General features: G+C 44.4%; 2 long non-coding RNA genes across 2 annotated transcripts; one reads left to right on the forward strand and one right to left on the reverse strand.

Annotated features, from left to right (window-relative positions):
- Positions 1-382: 382 nt before the first annotated feature.
- LOC105538464 lies at positions 383-7,436 on the forward strand. The gene is made up of 3 exons (XR_001005909.1): positions 383-699; positions 4,103-4,236; positions 6,723-7,436. It is a non-coding gene; the product is annotated as an uncharacterized LOC105538464 (long non-coding RNA).
- LOC105538456 lies at positions 2,574-4,102 on the reverse strand. Its single transcript, XR_001005908.1, has 3 exons — positions 4,015-4,102; positions 3,324-3,561; positions 2,574-2,931 (listed from the first exon to the last, which is right to left on the reverse strand). It is a non-coding gene; the product is annotated as an uncharacterized LOC105538456 (long non-coding RNA).
- Positions 7,437-13,847: the final 6,411 nt, after the last annotated feature.

Genomic DNA, 13,847 nt, shown 5'->3' on the forward strand with positions numbered 1-13,847 from the left:
CTTGTGGCAGTGTTTTTTGTGTGCAGATAGTTGTTAAAATCTGATGTTCCAGTGAAGGGAGATGGGATGAGTAGCGTAGGTTTCTATTGTGCCATCTTCCTCTATGCCCTGCCAAGGTGACTTTTCTTTCACCCAGTCAATGTGAATGTGTAGGAAACTTTCTTGTAACCATTAGAGTTACAACTTAGGTTCCACATGGTATTATAATCAAATCGACCTCATCTGTTATGATAAGATGGCCCACAACACTGTGGATGCTACCATGTGTTGGGCAAGGGTTTTATTCCTCTGATTAAAGCAACAGTGGGTGATGGAAGTAGAAAAAAGTGGTGAATTGATTTGATTCTTCTCAGTTTGTCCAACTAGATATATGCTTCTCTGCAGGGCTGTGTGTTCCAGAAGTCTGATACCATGGACTGCATCACCTTGGCTTCCTGGCTGTCTGGTTAGTGATTTGAGCAATGAGAGGCAGCAGCTAGAAATGAAAGAGTAGTAGAGTGTCTCCTGACACTGTGTGCGTGGTCTCCACTCAGCCTCAGATTCCTGTAAGTCAGCTGCATCCAGATTTCCACCGGCTTCCCCGTCCCGAGAAGGTTACATTTGGCCGCCACTAAGATCTGAGAAAAACCTCTTCAGAGGAATTTTGGCCAAATCTTCTCTCCCTCTTCTACAGCCACTTTCCTTCTGAATTTCTTACTTGTGAGTTTCACTTCTGGAAACAAAAGTCAAGTTCTCTAGGTGAACACTGAGTAGCCCCAATCTTCCAGTAAATTTGAAGTGTAGGAAGTTTTCCTCGTTTAAACTCAGAACACCATCCAATCCCTGGGGAGCGTGCCTCTCTGGTCTCCAACCCACCCAGAATTCCAGTGTGAATAGCCATCCGCAGGTGGGTGAGTGGTCAGAGTTCACATGATTGTTTGTGATTGCCTTCTTTACCAGGCCTCCATTGTTAGGCAACTCTTTGCAAGATGGGAAATAGTTGGTACCAGTTGTTTTGGGGGCATTAGCCAAGTCGGAAACTGGACAGAGTTCCACTTGAATGTGCTGCTGCTCTAGTCTGGGTAACTTTACTGTCTATGTGTATATCCAAGTACTGCTTGGCACAGTTGAGTTTCTCTTTGGTACATAATTCTGTGCTACTTGTTTTCTCACTCAGTATGATGGTGAAATTTATTCACTTGTAACTCTGTATCCCAAATTCTGTCTCTTCTGTTATGTAGCCATGGAGTGTAGGAGGTTGGCTGCTGTCAGCCTCTGCTCCTGTGGGTTTGGCTCCTTCTTGCCCTGCCTGCTGTTCTTTCAGCCTCCATTCCCCACCTCTTCTCCACCTCACAGCCACTGTATGATGCTGGACTGCAGGTAAATAGTCACCAACATAGCAGTGTCCAGGCAGCATTCCTCCCAACAGTGCACCCAGGAGGCCCTTCTACCTGGCAGCCTCTAACCTCTCCTCTCCATCCTACAGCCAGCTGCATCCTCTGAGGAGAGGCTGGTGGCTCCTTTTTGGCAATGCTGCATCAGTGCAGGGACAGAGAAAGTGACAGAGACAAAGAGGATGGTGAAAAGGACATAGAGCAGTTTAATTTTCTACCATATAAAAAATCTGGAAGAGACTTGGCTAAGGGGAGAGAGAGTAACAGCCCCTTAGATGTGGTGGGGGAGGGGACACAGGAAGGGGCTCTGGGGAATGCTGGACAGATTGTGAGAACACAGGGAATTGGGGAGGAGAGAAAGAGGGGACAGAGGACTGCTTGCAGGCTTATTTTGCATCTCACGTGAAAGGACTAGAGAAATGCCTGGAATTTGTGATGGCTTTAATGGTTCACCTTATGTAAATTTCATCTTACTCCTCACTTAGGCTTGCCCATGTTCACCATGGCTCTGACCTCTTTGCTCTCCCTGTCCCCTCTTCAGCTTTAACTCTCACTTGTCAGTGACCAATTGCCCACATAGTTCCCATTTCAGGTTTCTCAGAATGAGTATATGACTTGCTCAGCACATTGCTTGGGGACAGAGCTTCTTCAACGGGAGCCATCTCATGTGTGTTGTTGTCCTATCAGGTGGCTTCACTTCAGTCAAATGAATTCTATTTGGCTGTAGCCTGAGAAGGTTTGTTTGACATGCCAGAAAAAAAGCGACCAGAGCATTCTATACTTTCCTGGGGACAAAGAGCAGAGCGGTTGCCTCTGGAAGGCTCTGTGGATATGATATTGGCAGTGTTAAAACATATCCCAAAGCCCCAGCCCAACTCTTGGTCTGCTCTTAAACAATGTCTTTTCACTAGGGCAAGCATTGGGTTTTAGAGGGGAACACCAGGGCTGTCTCTCCAAAATGGCTAGGGATTAGAGTCTTTGGTCCTTGAATGCCAAGTACTACATCACTTCGACTTCGCAGTGTTTTTCAGATTGATGATGAGGGAGATCTGGTGTGCAGCATGATCTCACCCTCTCTCCTGTATCTGAGCACTCCTGCACAGCGTGTTAGGATGAACAGAAGCCCCTTCCAGTGTAACCCAAGAACACCCTGTCAGCAAACACACATCCAACCTAAAGGAGTGAAATGACAGACTCTGTTTTAATGGCTCAAACATGGAAGGAGAGTTTATTGTTCCAATTATATTTAATTTCTCAAAATTCTGGGCAGGCCTCAGCACATAAGCCACATGACTTTTTGTCCAAGGCCATGTCTACCCTGGAGTTGCTTTATGACAGCATCCACAGCCACCTTGACAGGTCGATGTCACTTCTGTGCCTGCCCAGTTGTCTGTTGATTAAAAAGACCAGCACATTTTTGGTGGGCTTCTTGCATTTGAAGGATTTGTCTGATTTCTTGATGTTCAGTGCGGTCTCTCTGGGGCTGCCTTTCGGGAGTTCTTTATCCATGACTTGTTGACTCCACACAACCCCAGTAAAACAGCGCAACCGAGGAAGCCTGAAAAAGACGATGCATTCTAGGTAATCAAGTGGACCCGACAACCTCTTCCTCACTGGCACAAAACCACACACACACACACACACACACACACACACACACACACACACTGCTACCAGCAGTAGTCACAGGAAGCACCAACCATATTGTTTCTTCAATCTGTCTTACACGTGGGTTTGTGCATCAGCCTGATGGGACCCGGGACACTAAGGGCACACTGTTGCATCACTCTGATCATTACCTGTCACACACAGGCTTGTTAGATTGTACACAAAACACTACCTTATAGCTCAAGTGTCGTTGTAATTCTTATACCCACACTAATGTTAACTGGATTTTATGTTGCTTTTTTTCAGAGCTGTCTTCTTCTCACTTCTGAGTTTTCCCTGTACCTGGAATATGGGCTTCCTTCTGAACTACATTATTCATGTTGTACAGAGTAATTCTCTTTGGTAAATCTATCCATAACAGAGTTCAGTACTTTACATTTGCAGTTCTTCATTCTACAACTTGCAGGCTGCTATAATTTGTTTCCTCATTCCAAATCTCTTTACGTGACTTCAGCTTCAAATAGGATTTGCCTCCTTTGAAAATCACTGGTGAAGCAGGTATGAATCTTACTCCAAACCCCTGTGTAGGAAATAAACTGGACATTCTCAAGTGCTACCTAGTTTCTGTTTCTAAGATCCATCCTGCTGATTTTCCATCCTGGGAACGTAATCACAGTGGCTTAAAGATTGTACTCACCTCTGATGCCTGGCCCTGACTCATCCGCCAAAACCCTGTTCTGCATTTCATTTGAATCTAGCACACAGATTCAAAACAGTGTTCTCTATTTTGACCCCTCATGAGAGATTAAAAACCTTGCCCAAGTGACAGAGAGGTGAGATTGGAACTGAGAAAGCCTGTGTCTGAAGCCTCTGCTTTTACCCACTGCTCTATAGTGTCTCTGTATCAATTTGAACAAATGACTCTCTGATAAACTCTCCCCATTACCAAATAGGGTTGGGGTTTATCTGGTAGGTTAGTTAGTTAATGGCACAAAAGGATGCTCTATGATCTTGGTATATCAGGGTATTTTACCTGTGAGACCACTCAGGTTTCTTTTGAAGAAAAGATCTGGACCAGAGGGTGAACAGCAACAGCTTGGCACTCTCTCTCTTTCCTTGAGTCCCAGGGCCTGATTGGTTCAGTACCAAGTGAGGTCATAGTTACTATGGTGACTCACAATTGCCTTCAGAACCTAGTGCAGATTCAAACACTGGCCACCATCCCTGGTTTCCTTCTGGTTCACGCCTGAATAAGGTGAGTGGAAGTTGCTGGGAGAGGAGGTGAGTATATCCTGTGGCCGGGTGCCATATGCATGTCTCCTTCCTAGACAGAACTTGCCTCAACTATCCTGGCCTCAGAGCTTGTCCCTGGCTCATATAAAATCCATTAAAATTTCTCCTTTGTGTAAATAAACAGCACCCATTGCATCTTGCCTTGTACCCTGGGTAGTGATCAGCAACTTTGTCCACCATGTTCCAATCCAGGAACTAGTTCCAGGTCAAATTTCCTATTTGCTTCTCAATCTTGCATCCATCCTTGGTCATAACTCTGCAAGTACTCCTTCTATAATACGCAATATATGTAAATGGAGTGTTTAGTTGCAGAAATTGAACACTTCAATTAAACATTGCTGTGTCTCCCACACTTATCTAAACCCTCTCAAAGCTCAGTGCAGTGGAGCTTCACACCTTTATTGTGTGGATCTGGGATGCAGGTGGGCTTTTAATGCTTTGGAAAATCTTATGCTAAAACTGGACCAGTTCCTTGAGACATATTCCCTTCCAAGTCTCTGATCTAGAATAACTACATTGTTACCATTACAGTGTGACCCATGTGGGTATTGTCTAGATGCAGGACATGGATTTTCCAGGCTGTCAGAGGGATAACCGTGAGGACAGCGCTTTGTGTTTTTTGTAGTGTGGTTCCCATGAGGAACTAAAATGACTATTATGAGATGTGGCTTGCCTCCTCACTGGCTGCCCAGTCAGTCTTATGTAAGAACTAAGGAAATTGATGTTACTGTAAAGTGACCCAGGTCACACACTCCCTTCCTTGAGTGGCAGGGAAGGAAGGCTCACTCCTCCAGGTTTTCTCCCAGCCCCCATAGAACCAGGTAAAGACCCTGAGGCCATGTTCAGTGTTCTAAACAATTTGGAGAGGGAAGATAACTTATTGGTGTAGTTTATTAACAAAGAAAGTGGAAAACTCTTTCTTTTAAGGAGCTGACATCCTAGAAATCCAAGTCAATCACCTAGGAAATAGACCAGGAGAGGCTGATTGACAGAGCTTAAATGCATAAAAACTTTGCATACTAGGTCAGGCACAGTGGCTCTCACCTATAATCCCAGCACTTTGGAAGGCTGAGGGGAGTGGATTGCATGAGCCCAGGAGTTCAAGACCTGCAGTTGGCCTTGGGTCATATCCAGCCTGCTCCAACTGTAAGACAAAAAGCCCCTAAGGCAGACGGTCATGGCGATTGCCATAAGCAGCCCTGTAGATGCAAAGATGAGATGTAGCTCTGCAGGGCCAGAGTCTAAATATGTAAGTCAATGTCAGAATCTTTTTGGCACTGACTGTTCCTTAAATAGGTCAATACTCACCGTTTATGAAAATTTTCATTGAACTGGAGCTACATTCCCTTTCTATAGATAGCACGTTTTTAATTTTTGTTTTTAAAGTGACCCAGGTCACACACACCCTTTCTTGAGTGGCAGGTAAGGCAGGCTCGGTCCTCCAGGTTTTCTCCTGGCCACAGAGAACCATGTAAAGACCCTGAGGCCATATTCATTGTCTTGAACAATTTGGAGAGGGAAGATAACTTATTGGTGTATTTTATTAACAAAGAAAGTAGAAAACTATCTTTCTCTTAAGGAACTTTGACATCCTAAAAATCCAAGGCAATCACCTAGAAAATAGGCCAGGAGAGGCTGATTGATAAAAGTTAAATGTATAAAAACTTTGCACACTAGGTCAGACACAGTGGCTCTTGCCTTTATAGGCACTTTGGAAGGCTGAGGGGAGTGGAGTGCTTGAGCCCAGGAGCTCAAGACCAGCCTGGGCTACATAAGGAGACCCCATTTCTACAATAAAAAATAAATGAATACATAAATATATTAAAAATTTGCAGTCTTCCAATAAATAGGGAATATCATAGATTTAAGCTATCCTATTTACATTGGTTGCAAATATTATGAAATACCTGGAAAAATAATGAAATATAAGGAAAACACACATGTCACTTTTTATGAGCCTTCAGTTTGAATATACACATGACATTTTAAAATACTACATTTTTCTTAAGAGGAAGATCAATTTTTGCAATGGCATCAATTCGCCTCTAATAAAATCAATATATCCAGTACAATCCTAATCATAGCTTGTAGCAGAATTTTGAGTATGTGTGTGTAACTGGAAGATCAGATGAAATTATATTGCCAAAAAATGTGAAGGATTATGCAACAGGGGTAGCTTGTCATTCTGGACTCAAAACTTACTCTGTAGTATTAATGAATGAAGCAGGAATTGATAGACATGTCCATGGACCAAAAAAGAGATTCTAGAAATATACTCATGCATATGTGGAACTCAAAGAAATTATATACCTGGCATTTAAAAATCACAAGTTGCCACAAAGCTGACTTTTATGATCATGTGGGTTAGAGAGGAGAAGTGCAGAGAGGCTTTGGGGGCTACTTGATGCTTCTCCTTCAGGTAATTCTAGATTCCATCAACTTTCACAGGTCTCTCTTCTGTGCTGTCTTCCTGAAGCCATCTGTGGAGTCAAGCAGTCATGGCTCAGGCACACTCTGAAGTTGGTCCCAGCACATCTGCACGGAGCATCAGGAGAAAGGCGGACGAATACTTGAGACCCAGCCTGGCCTCTAAATCTGTGCTGAGCGTTTTACTCAGTAGACAGCTTGGGAATCATAGAAACGATGTGGATCTGACAGAGTGGCTGTGGACACTGACACAAACCACACCAGGGTGGACCTGGCCTTTGCCAACACGCCATACAATCAACCCACCTTTGCACCCTGGGGAGGATAGAAAATCCAAGAAAATGGTGTGGATCAATAAATCCTTCCCCTGATGCAACCATTACAAATGGAAGCTGTGTTCTCACTGCTTTTGGTTGTACATGGTCTTTGATCACCTAGTTTCTTGACTTCTGACCAGTCTCTGTGTTACCCGAGGCCACAGCAGATGAACTTTACCTACTGCCCCCTGAGAAGGTGTTTACTAACGTTGTAGAGTCTGGGGGTGTTGGAGCCACGAGGGGCCCTGTTTCGAGAAGGTGGAAGGGCAGCTGAGTGGACACGTGGAGAGGCCCTGCAACCCTAAATTTCTAGGGGGAGGGGCCTTTAAGGAGCCCGCTTAGAGGTCTTGATTTGTCTCCCTTGAAGTTTGGGGGAGAGCGTGGGTAAAAATTGAAATCAAATAAATTTAAAATGAGAGTGGCTTGCAGAGTGGGGAGAGAATTCTCGCAAGAGATATACTTCTTAAATTGAGAAAAAAAGAAAGGGAGCTAAAGAGGTAATCAGAAATGCTCAGGAAATAAAGAATGGTCTTTCAAGTGTTGATGCAAAATAACTTTGAACCTACAATTCTACTTCTAGCCAGACATTCAAGTGTGAGGATAAATTAGCATACAAGGTGTTCAAGTGTGTGTTCCCTGGAAATAGACCCTGAGGCACACTTGTGAGTAGAAAGCACTAACTTTGGAGAGAGTCCCAGACAGCACAGGTAAGGGTGTGGGGAGGTGAGACATACAAGGAATGCAGCCAATTTAAATGGGAGGAATAAGCTAGCAGGTTTCCACTGTGGGCAATTGGAGCTAATTCCCAGGGGGGCCCTATGGGAGACTTTGTAGAACACACATCTCACATTCATCCCAAGTGCAGGATGAGATGGCTTGGGGGTATTTAGCCACCAAAGTCGCAATCATACTTATTAAAGTACTTCCCCATGGGAGATATAAATCCCTGTCACCTTCAGTTGGCCTTGGGTCATATCCAGCATGCTCTAAGGGTGAGACAAAAAGCCCCCAAGGCAAAGAGTCATGGCGATTGCCATAAGCAGCCCTATAGATGGAAAGGTGAGACCTAGCTCTGCAGGACCAGTGTCTAAATACATAAGTCAGTGTCAGAATCTTTTTGGCACTGTCTGTTGCTTAAATAGGTCAATACTCACCATTTGTGAAAGTTTTCAGTGAACTGGAGCTACATTTCCTCTCTATAGATAGCATGTTTTAAATGTTTTGTCAATTATCAATTTTAATTGGAAACTGATTGCAGGACCTCTGTCCCAGAGAGTTGTGAGATACGTGTTTAGCCATCGAACGAGCATTGTAGACATCAAAATATTCTCCCTGGGGAAAAGAAAGCAGGATTTTTGTAGTGTGTCCTGCCTGCAGATGTGCCATGCTGGATGTTAGGCACAGGTCTCTCCCTGGGATTTCATGGAGATCTTGGGCTGGCTGCTTTATCAGAAACTCTATTCTTGCAATTCAGCCTAGGGGAATCCAAGCTGCAGTGTCTCACCTCTTGCTGAGGGGTTGCTCAGCATGTGGAATTCAAAGAACCTCCTTATCTCCAGGTCTCCCATAGTAGCTGGAACTTTATTCATGTCCCTATCATTACTTTCTCTATGGAACGGGATGAGTTGCTGGTTAGCCTGCTCCCACCCACCTATGCTCATCCAGGCCCACGCTCAGCACACCGTCCCCATACTGGGTGCCCCTATCCCCAGAGATTCTTGGAAATGCTGTTCTGGGTGGTGACTCCATTTCAGCACTAACATAGCCACTGGCAGCCACAGATGGCCTTCTCAAGCTTGTGTTGGGAGTCTAGTAATGAATCCTTTTTGTCACAGTTCAGATGGAACTCGCAATGCCCAGCTCCACTGGTGTTACTTTTCACCGTTCTTCTGTCTCCAATGCTCTTCCCTTCCTTTGCAAGCCTCTCAATATTTCACCATTTTGTTCCAGTGTCACTGCACACAGTTACGCATACTGGTGTGTGTGTGTGTGTCTGGGTAGAAGCCTCTGGAAGAGCCCAGTGGTTGAGTTGGGACGGTTATGGGAGCTACAGACACCAGGTGCTCTGGGGCTGGCCAGGGGCTTGGGTGGGGAAGTGCAGTTATGGGAGTGGGGCTGGGGTCAAGCAGGTGTAAAACCCTGCAAAGCAGCTCTTGGTGAGTCTGTCAGGGGAAGGGGATAGGCGTCTAGTGGGAAGGAGTGGGATGGGAGTATGGGCAGCATCTATAGTGCTGAACTTTCCAGGAAGAAAGAATCAAATTCTCTATGCATGCAAAATATTTCAAAATTTGAAAGTTGAAGGGTAACTTAAAAATAAAAATAAAAGCCTGGGATTAGGCCAAAGTCAAAACATTGTGATGAGGCTCGTAAGTTCTCCTGGGAGTCTATAGATGAACATTTCTAAGATTGCTTGAATGGGTCCTGGGTTAGACAAATAAGTTAATGGATGTGTGATGGTAGAAGCCACATTTCTCACTCTTGGTGAGGAAAGTTAGTTGAGTGAATGAGACAGCTACAATGACTCATGTGATAAGAGATTAGAGTTGGAGAGATTGGTATGAACTCATGCTTATGTTAATATAGATAAAGAAGGGTAGATGTAGAAACATTTATAGGTATGTGTGTACACAAGATATATTAGTGTCCTATTGCTGCTGTAACAAATTTCCACAAATGTAGTGGCTTTAAACAAACAAAAATTTCTTTTAGAGTCTGGAGGTCAGAGGTCTAACATCAGGTTGCTGGTTAGGGCTATGTTCCTTCTGGAGGCTTCAGGGCAGAGTTCAATTCTTTGCTTTTTTCAGCTTCTAGGACCAGCCTGGCTTCCTTGTTTCATTATTCCTTCCTAGCATCACTCCAACTTCTTTCCATAGTAATGTCTCCTACTATGCACTCTGATCCCTCTGCCTCCGTCTTAAAAGTCTCTGTGGTTCATGTATTTGGGGATCGAAGAAGGAAGAGAAGAGACTGTGAAAGACAGTCGCACAGAAGCTATACTGGGACCGTGCTTGGACAGGGTTGTATGATAGGCAAAGTCTCTGCAAGACACCTTCCAGGGACAGCAGCATGGGGCCACCACCCAGAAGGGTATGAGGGCAAGGGAATTTCTGAGAAAGAGGAGGAAACCAGAGAAGGGGCTTACGTGAGTAGGTGATGTCATCAGCAGCAAGGTGGGGAGTTCTCTGGGTCACAGAGCTTTGAAGGCCAGCAGTGATTTGGGGGTCTTTTATAGCTATTGAGTTTGTCTTTTCTATAGTAAGTGGATGTGGGGAGCAGTTTTGTGAGAAATGGAAAATAGGTACGTTCTAAAGGACTTAAAAATACGTTTTCAGATTATATTTAAAGAGACTGAATATATGAGAATGTGAGTTTGGGACCAGTGGGCTTTGGGGCAATAGTCCTAGCCTGCTGTGAAGAAGTAAACAACATGTGGATCATTTTAAGCCAATAGACAGGGTGCATTTCTGGCTCATTTGTAGAACATGACTCTTGTGATTATATAAGGCCCACTCCCATAATCTGGGATAATCTCCTCATGTCACGATCTTTAACTTAATCATATTTGAAACGTTCCTTTTTCGTGTAAGGTAACATATTCACAGGTTATGGGGATTGTGAAGTAGACATCATTGGGGGATCACTATTTACCTACCACGCATGAGTCAGCTTGCATGCACATGATTTCTTCCTCTGTCGGCTGAGAGAGCCAAGAAGCAATGACAACCAAGTAGTAATGAGCACACCTAGAGCCCAAACCTTGGTTTCTAATGTCATCCAACAATAAAAGGAACCAGGACTCTTTGGCTAAATGACTGATTCCAAGGCTGAGCCTGGGATTGTACAACATGAGCCTGGAGAATCTTGTAATGTCAGTAAGCACACACATAAACACACACACAATGATGGGAGTATGGCAAAGAGACACAGGAGCCTGCTGAAAGTGTTCCCAATGGCTAAAGCTGGAGCAAGCTGAGCAACAGAACAGATACAGTGCTTTTGGATTATAACTTGAAATACAAAATAAATATCCATGAGTCCATACTGATATAAATAAATAGGGAGAAGAGACAAATCTCCTTTGCAGAATAATTCCAATTTTTTACAGATATTTTATCCAAGATAAGGTAGAAAAGAACTCTCCCCTCCTTAATCATATGCTGTCCATAGTAACCTCCCTCCAAAGAGTAGAATATGGTAAGGCAGAAAAACATACCTTTACTGCTGAGAAAGCTGATACACACTACTTCAGCCAGGTGACCAAAGTTGAACTTAACTGTCATGTCATGTGGATTGTATGCTCTCTTGATAAGGGGTGATGAGAATGGTACTTTCTTTCTTGGTCTTCCTCTCAAAAACCTGTAACCCCAGTGTCATCACGAGAAAACCACCTGGCAAATCCCAGTTGAAAGACATTCTACAAAATACCTGGCCAGTAGTCCTCAAAGTTGTCAAGAGTCATCGGAAACAAGGGAAGTCTCATAAACTATCACAACCAAGAGCACCCTAAGATGGCATGATTATTAAATATAATGTAGCATCCTGGATGTGAGGTTGAAACAGAAAAAGGACATTTGATTAAAATGGTGGAAATCTGAATAAAGTGAGGACTTTGGGTCATAATAATGTATTAGGATCAATTAACTAACTGTAACAAATGTACCACTTTAGTGCAAGATGCATAGGGGAAACTGGGTGAGGGATATGAGGGACCTCTCTGTACTATCTTCATAACTTTTGTATAAATATAAATCTCTTTTAAGGTAAAATGTCTAGATAAAACAAGCAACAACAACAAGGCCACTGCCAAATCTAGTCTGAAGACAACAAAACAAGAACATTACCCAAGTCACAAAAGGCACCAAACACCTGCCATCCTGGCTGATATGAGTGACTACTCCTTCTGTGCCAACAATAGCTTTTTTCAAATCTTCATTTCTCTAGGATAAGGTTTACAAATATACCCAGTCACAAAATTACCCCCCACTTCCTGACAGCATCCAATCCAGAGCCAAACCCTACTTCAGGAAACCCTCCTCTAAATCACCTAGCTGAAGCCCAGATCTTATGTTTCTTCTAATACTCTCTTCCTGAGAGTCCCCAGGGTTCCCTCATGTCTTGCAGTCTCCTTTTGTTCTTTGAGTAATGAACTCAACTTGTTCATCAAGCAATAAACTGCACTCAGAAAGTTGAGCTTGTTTAACTACAGGTGTGTTCCTGGTGACCTTTGACTGCAGAGAGGTGACAAGATTAAGAAAATGCCTCTAGGGTGGTTCCAAGATGGCCAAATAGGAACAGCTCCAGTCTATAGCCCCCAGTGTGAGCAATGCAGAAGACAGGTGATTTCTACATTTCCAACTGAGGTACTGGGTTCATCTCACTGGGGCATGTCAGACAGTGGGTACAGGACAGTGGGAGCAGCCCAATGAGCAAGAGCCAAAGCAGGGTGAGGCATTGCCTCACCCAGGAAGTACAAGGGGTCAGGGAATTCCCTTTCTTAGCCAAGAGAAGCCGTGACAGACAGCACCTGGAAAATCGGTCACTCCCACCCCAATACTGCACTTTTCCAAGGGTCTTAGCAAATGGCATACCAGGAGATTATATCCCACGCCTGGCTCCGAGGGTCCCATGCTCACGGAGCCTTGCTCGTTGCTAGCACAGCAGTCTGAGATCAAATTGCAAGGCAGCAGCAAGACTTGGGGAGGGGTGCCCGCCATTGCTGAGGCTTGAGTAGGTAAACAAAGTGGCCGGGAAGCTCTAACTGGGTGGAACCCACCACAGTTCAAGGAGGCCTGCCTGCCTCTGTAGACTCCACCTTTGGGGGCAAGGCATAGGCAAACAAATGGCAGCAGAAACCTCTGCAGATGTAAACGTCCCCGTCTGACAGCTTTGAAGAGAGTAGTGGTTCTCCCAGCACGGAGTCTGAGATCTGAGAACGGACAGACTGCCTCCTCAAGTGGGTCCCTGACTCCTGAGTAGTCTAACTGGGAGGCACCCCCCCAGTAGGGGCAGACTGACACCTCACACGGCCGGGTACCCCTCTGAGACGAAGCTTCCAGAGGAATGATCAGGCAGCAACATTTGCTGTTCAGCAATATTCACTGTTCTGCAGTCCCTGCTGCTGATACCCAGGCAAACAGGATCTGGTACAGACCTCCAGCAAACTCCAGCAGACCTGCAGCTGAGGGTCCTGACTGTTAGAAGGAAAACTAACAAATACTATCCATACCAAAACCCCATCTGTATGTCACCATCATCAAATACCAAAGGTAGATGAAACCACAAAGATGGGGAAACAGCAGAGCAGAAAAGCTGAAAATTCAAAAAATCAGAGCACCTCAAAATTCTAAAAATCAGAGTGCCTCTCCCCCTCCAAAGGAACGCAGCTCCTTGCCAGCAATGGAACAAAGCTGGATGGAGAATGACTTTGACGAGTTGAGAGAAGAAGGCTTCAGACGATCAAACTTCTCTGAGCTAAAGGAGGAAGTTTGAACCCATCGCAAAGAAGCTAAAAACCTTGAAAAAAGATTAGATGAATGGCTAACTAGAATAACCAGTGTAGAGAGGTCCTTAAATGACCTGATGGAGCTGAAAACCATGGCATGAGAATTACGTGACGAATGCACAAGCTTCAGTAACCAATTCAATCAACTGGAAGAAAGGGTGGCAGTGACCCAAGATCAAATGAATGAAATGAAGCAAGAGGAAAAGAAGTTTAGAGAAAAAAGAGCAAAAAGAAATGAACAAAGCCTCCAAGAAATATGGGACTATGTGAAAAGACCAAATCTACATCTGATTGGTGTACCTGAAAGTGATGGGGAGAATGGAACCA

The sequence above is a fragment of the Mandrillus leucophaeus genome, unplaced genomic scaffold (genome assembly GCF_000951045.1).
Source record: "Mandrillus leucophaeus isolate KB7577 unplaced genomic scaffold, Mleu.le_1.0 Scaffold1032, whole genome shotgun sequence".
Classification (NCBI taxonomy): Eukaryota; Metazoa; Chordata; class Mammalia; order Primates; family Cercopithecidae; genus Mandrillus; species Mandrillus leucophaeus.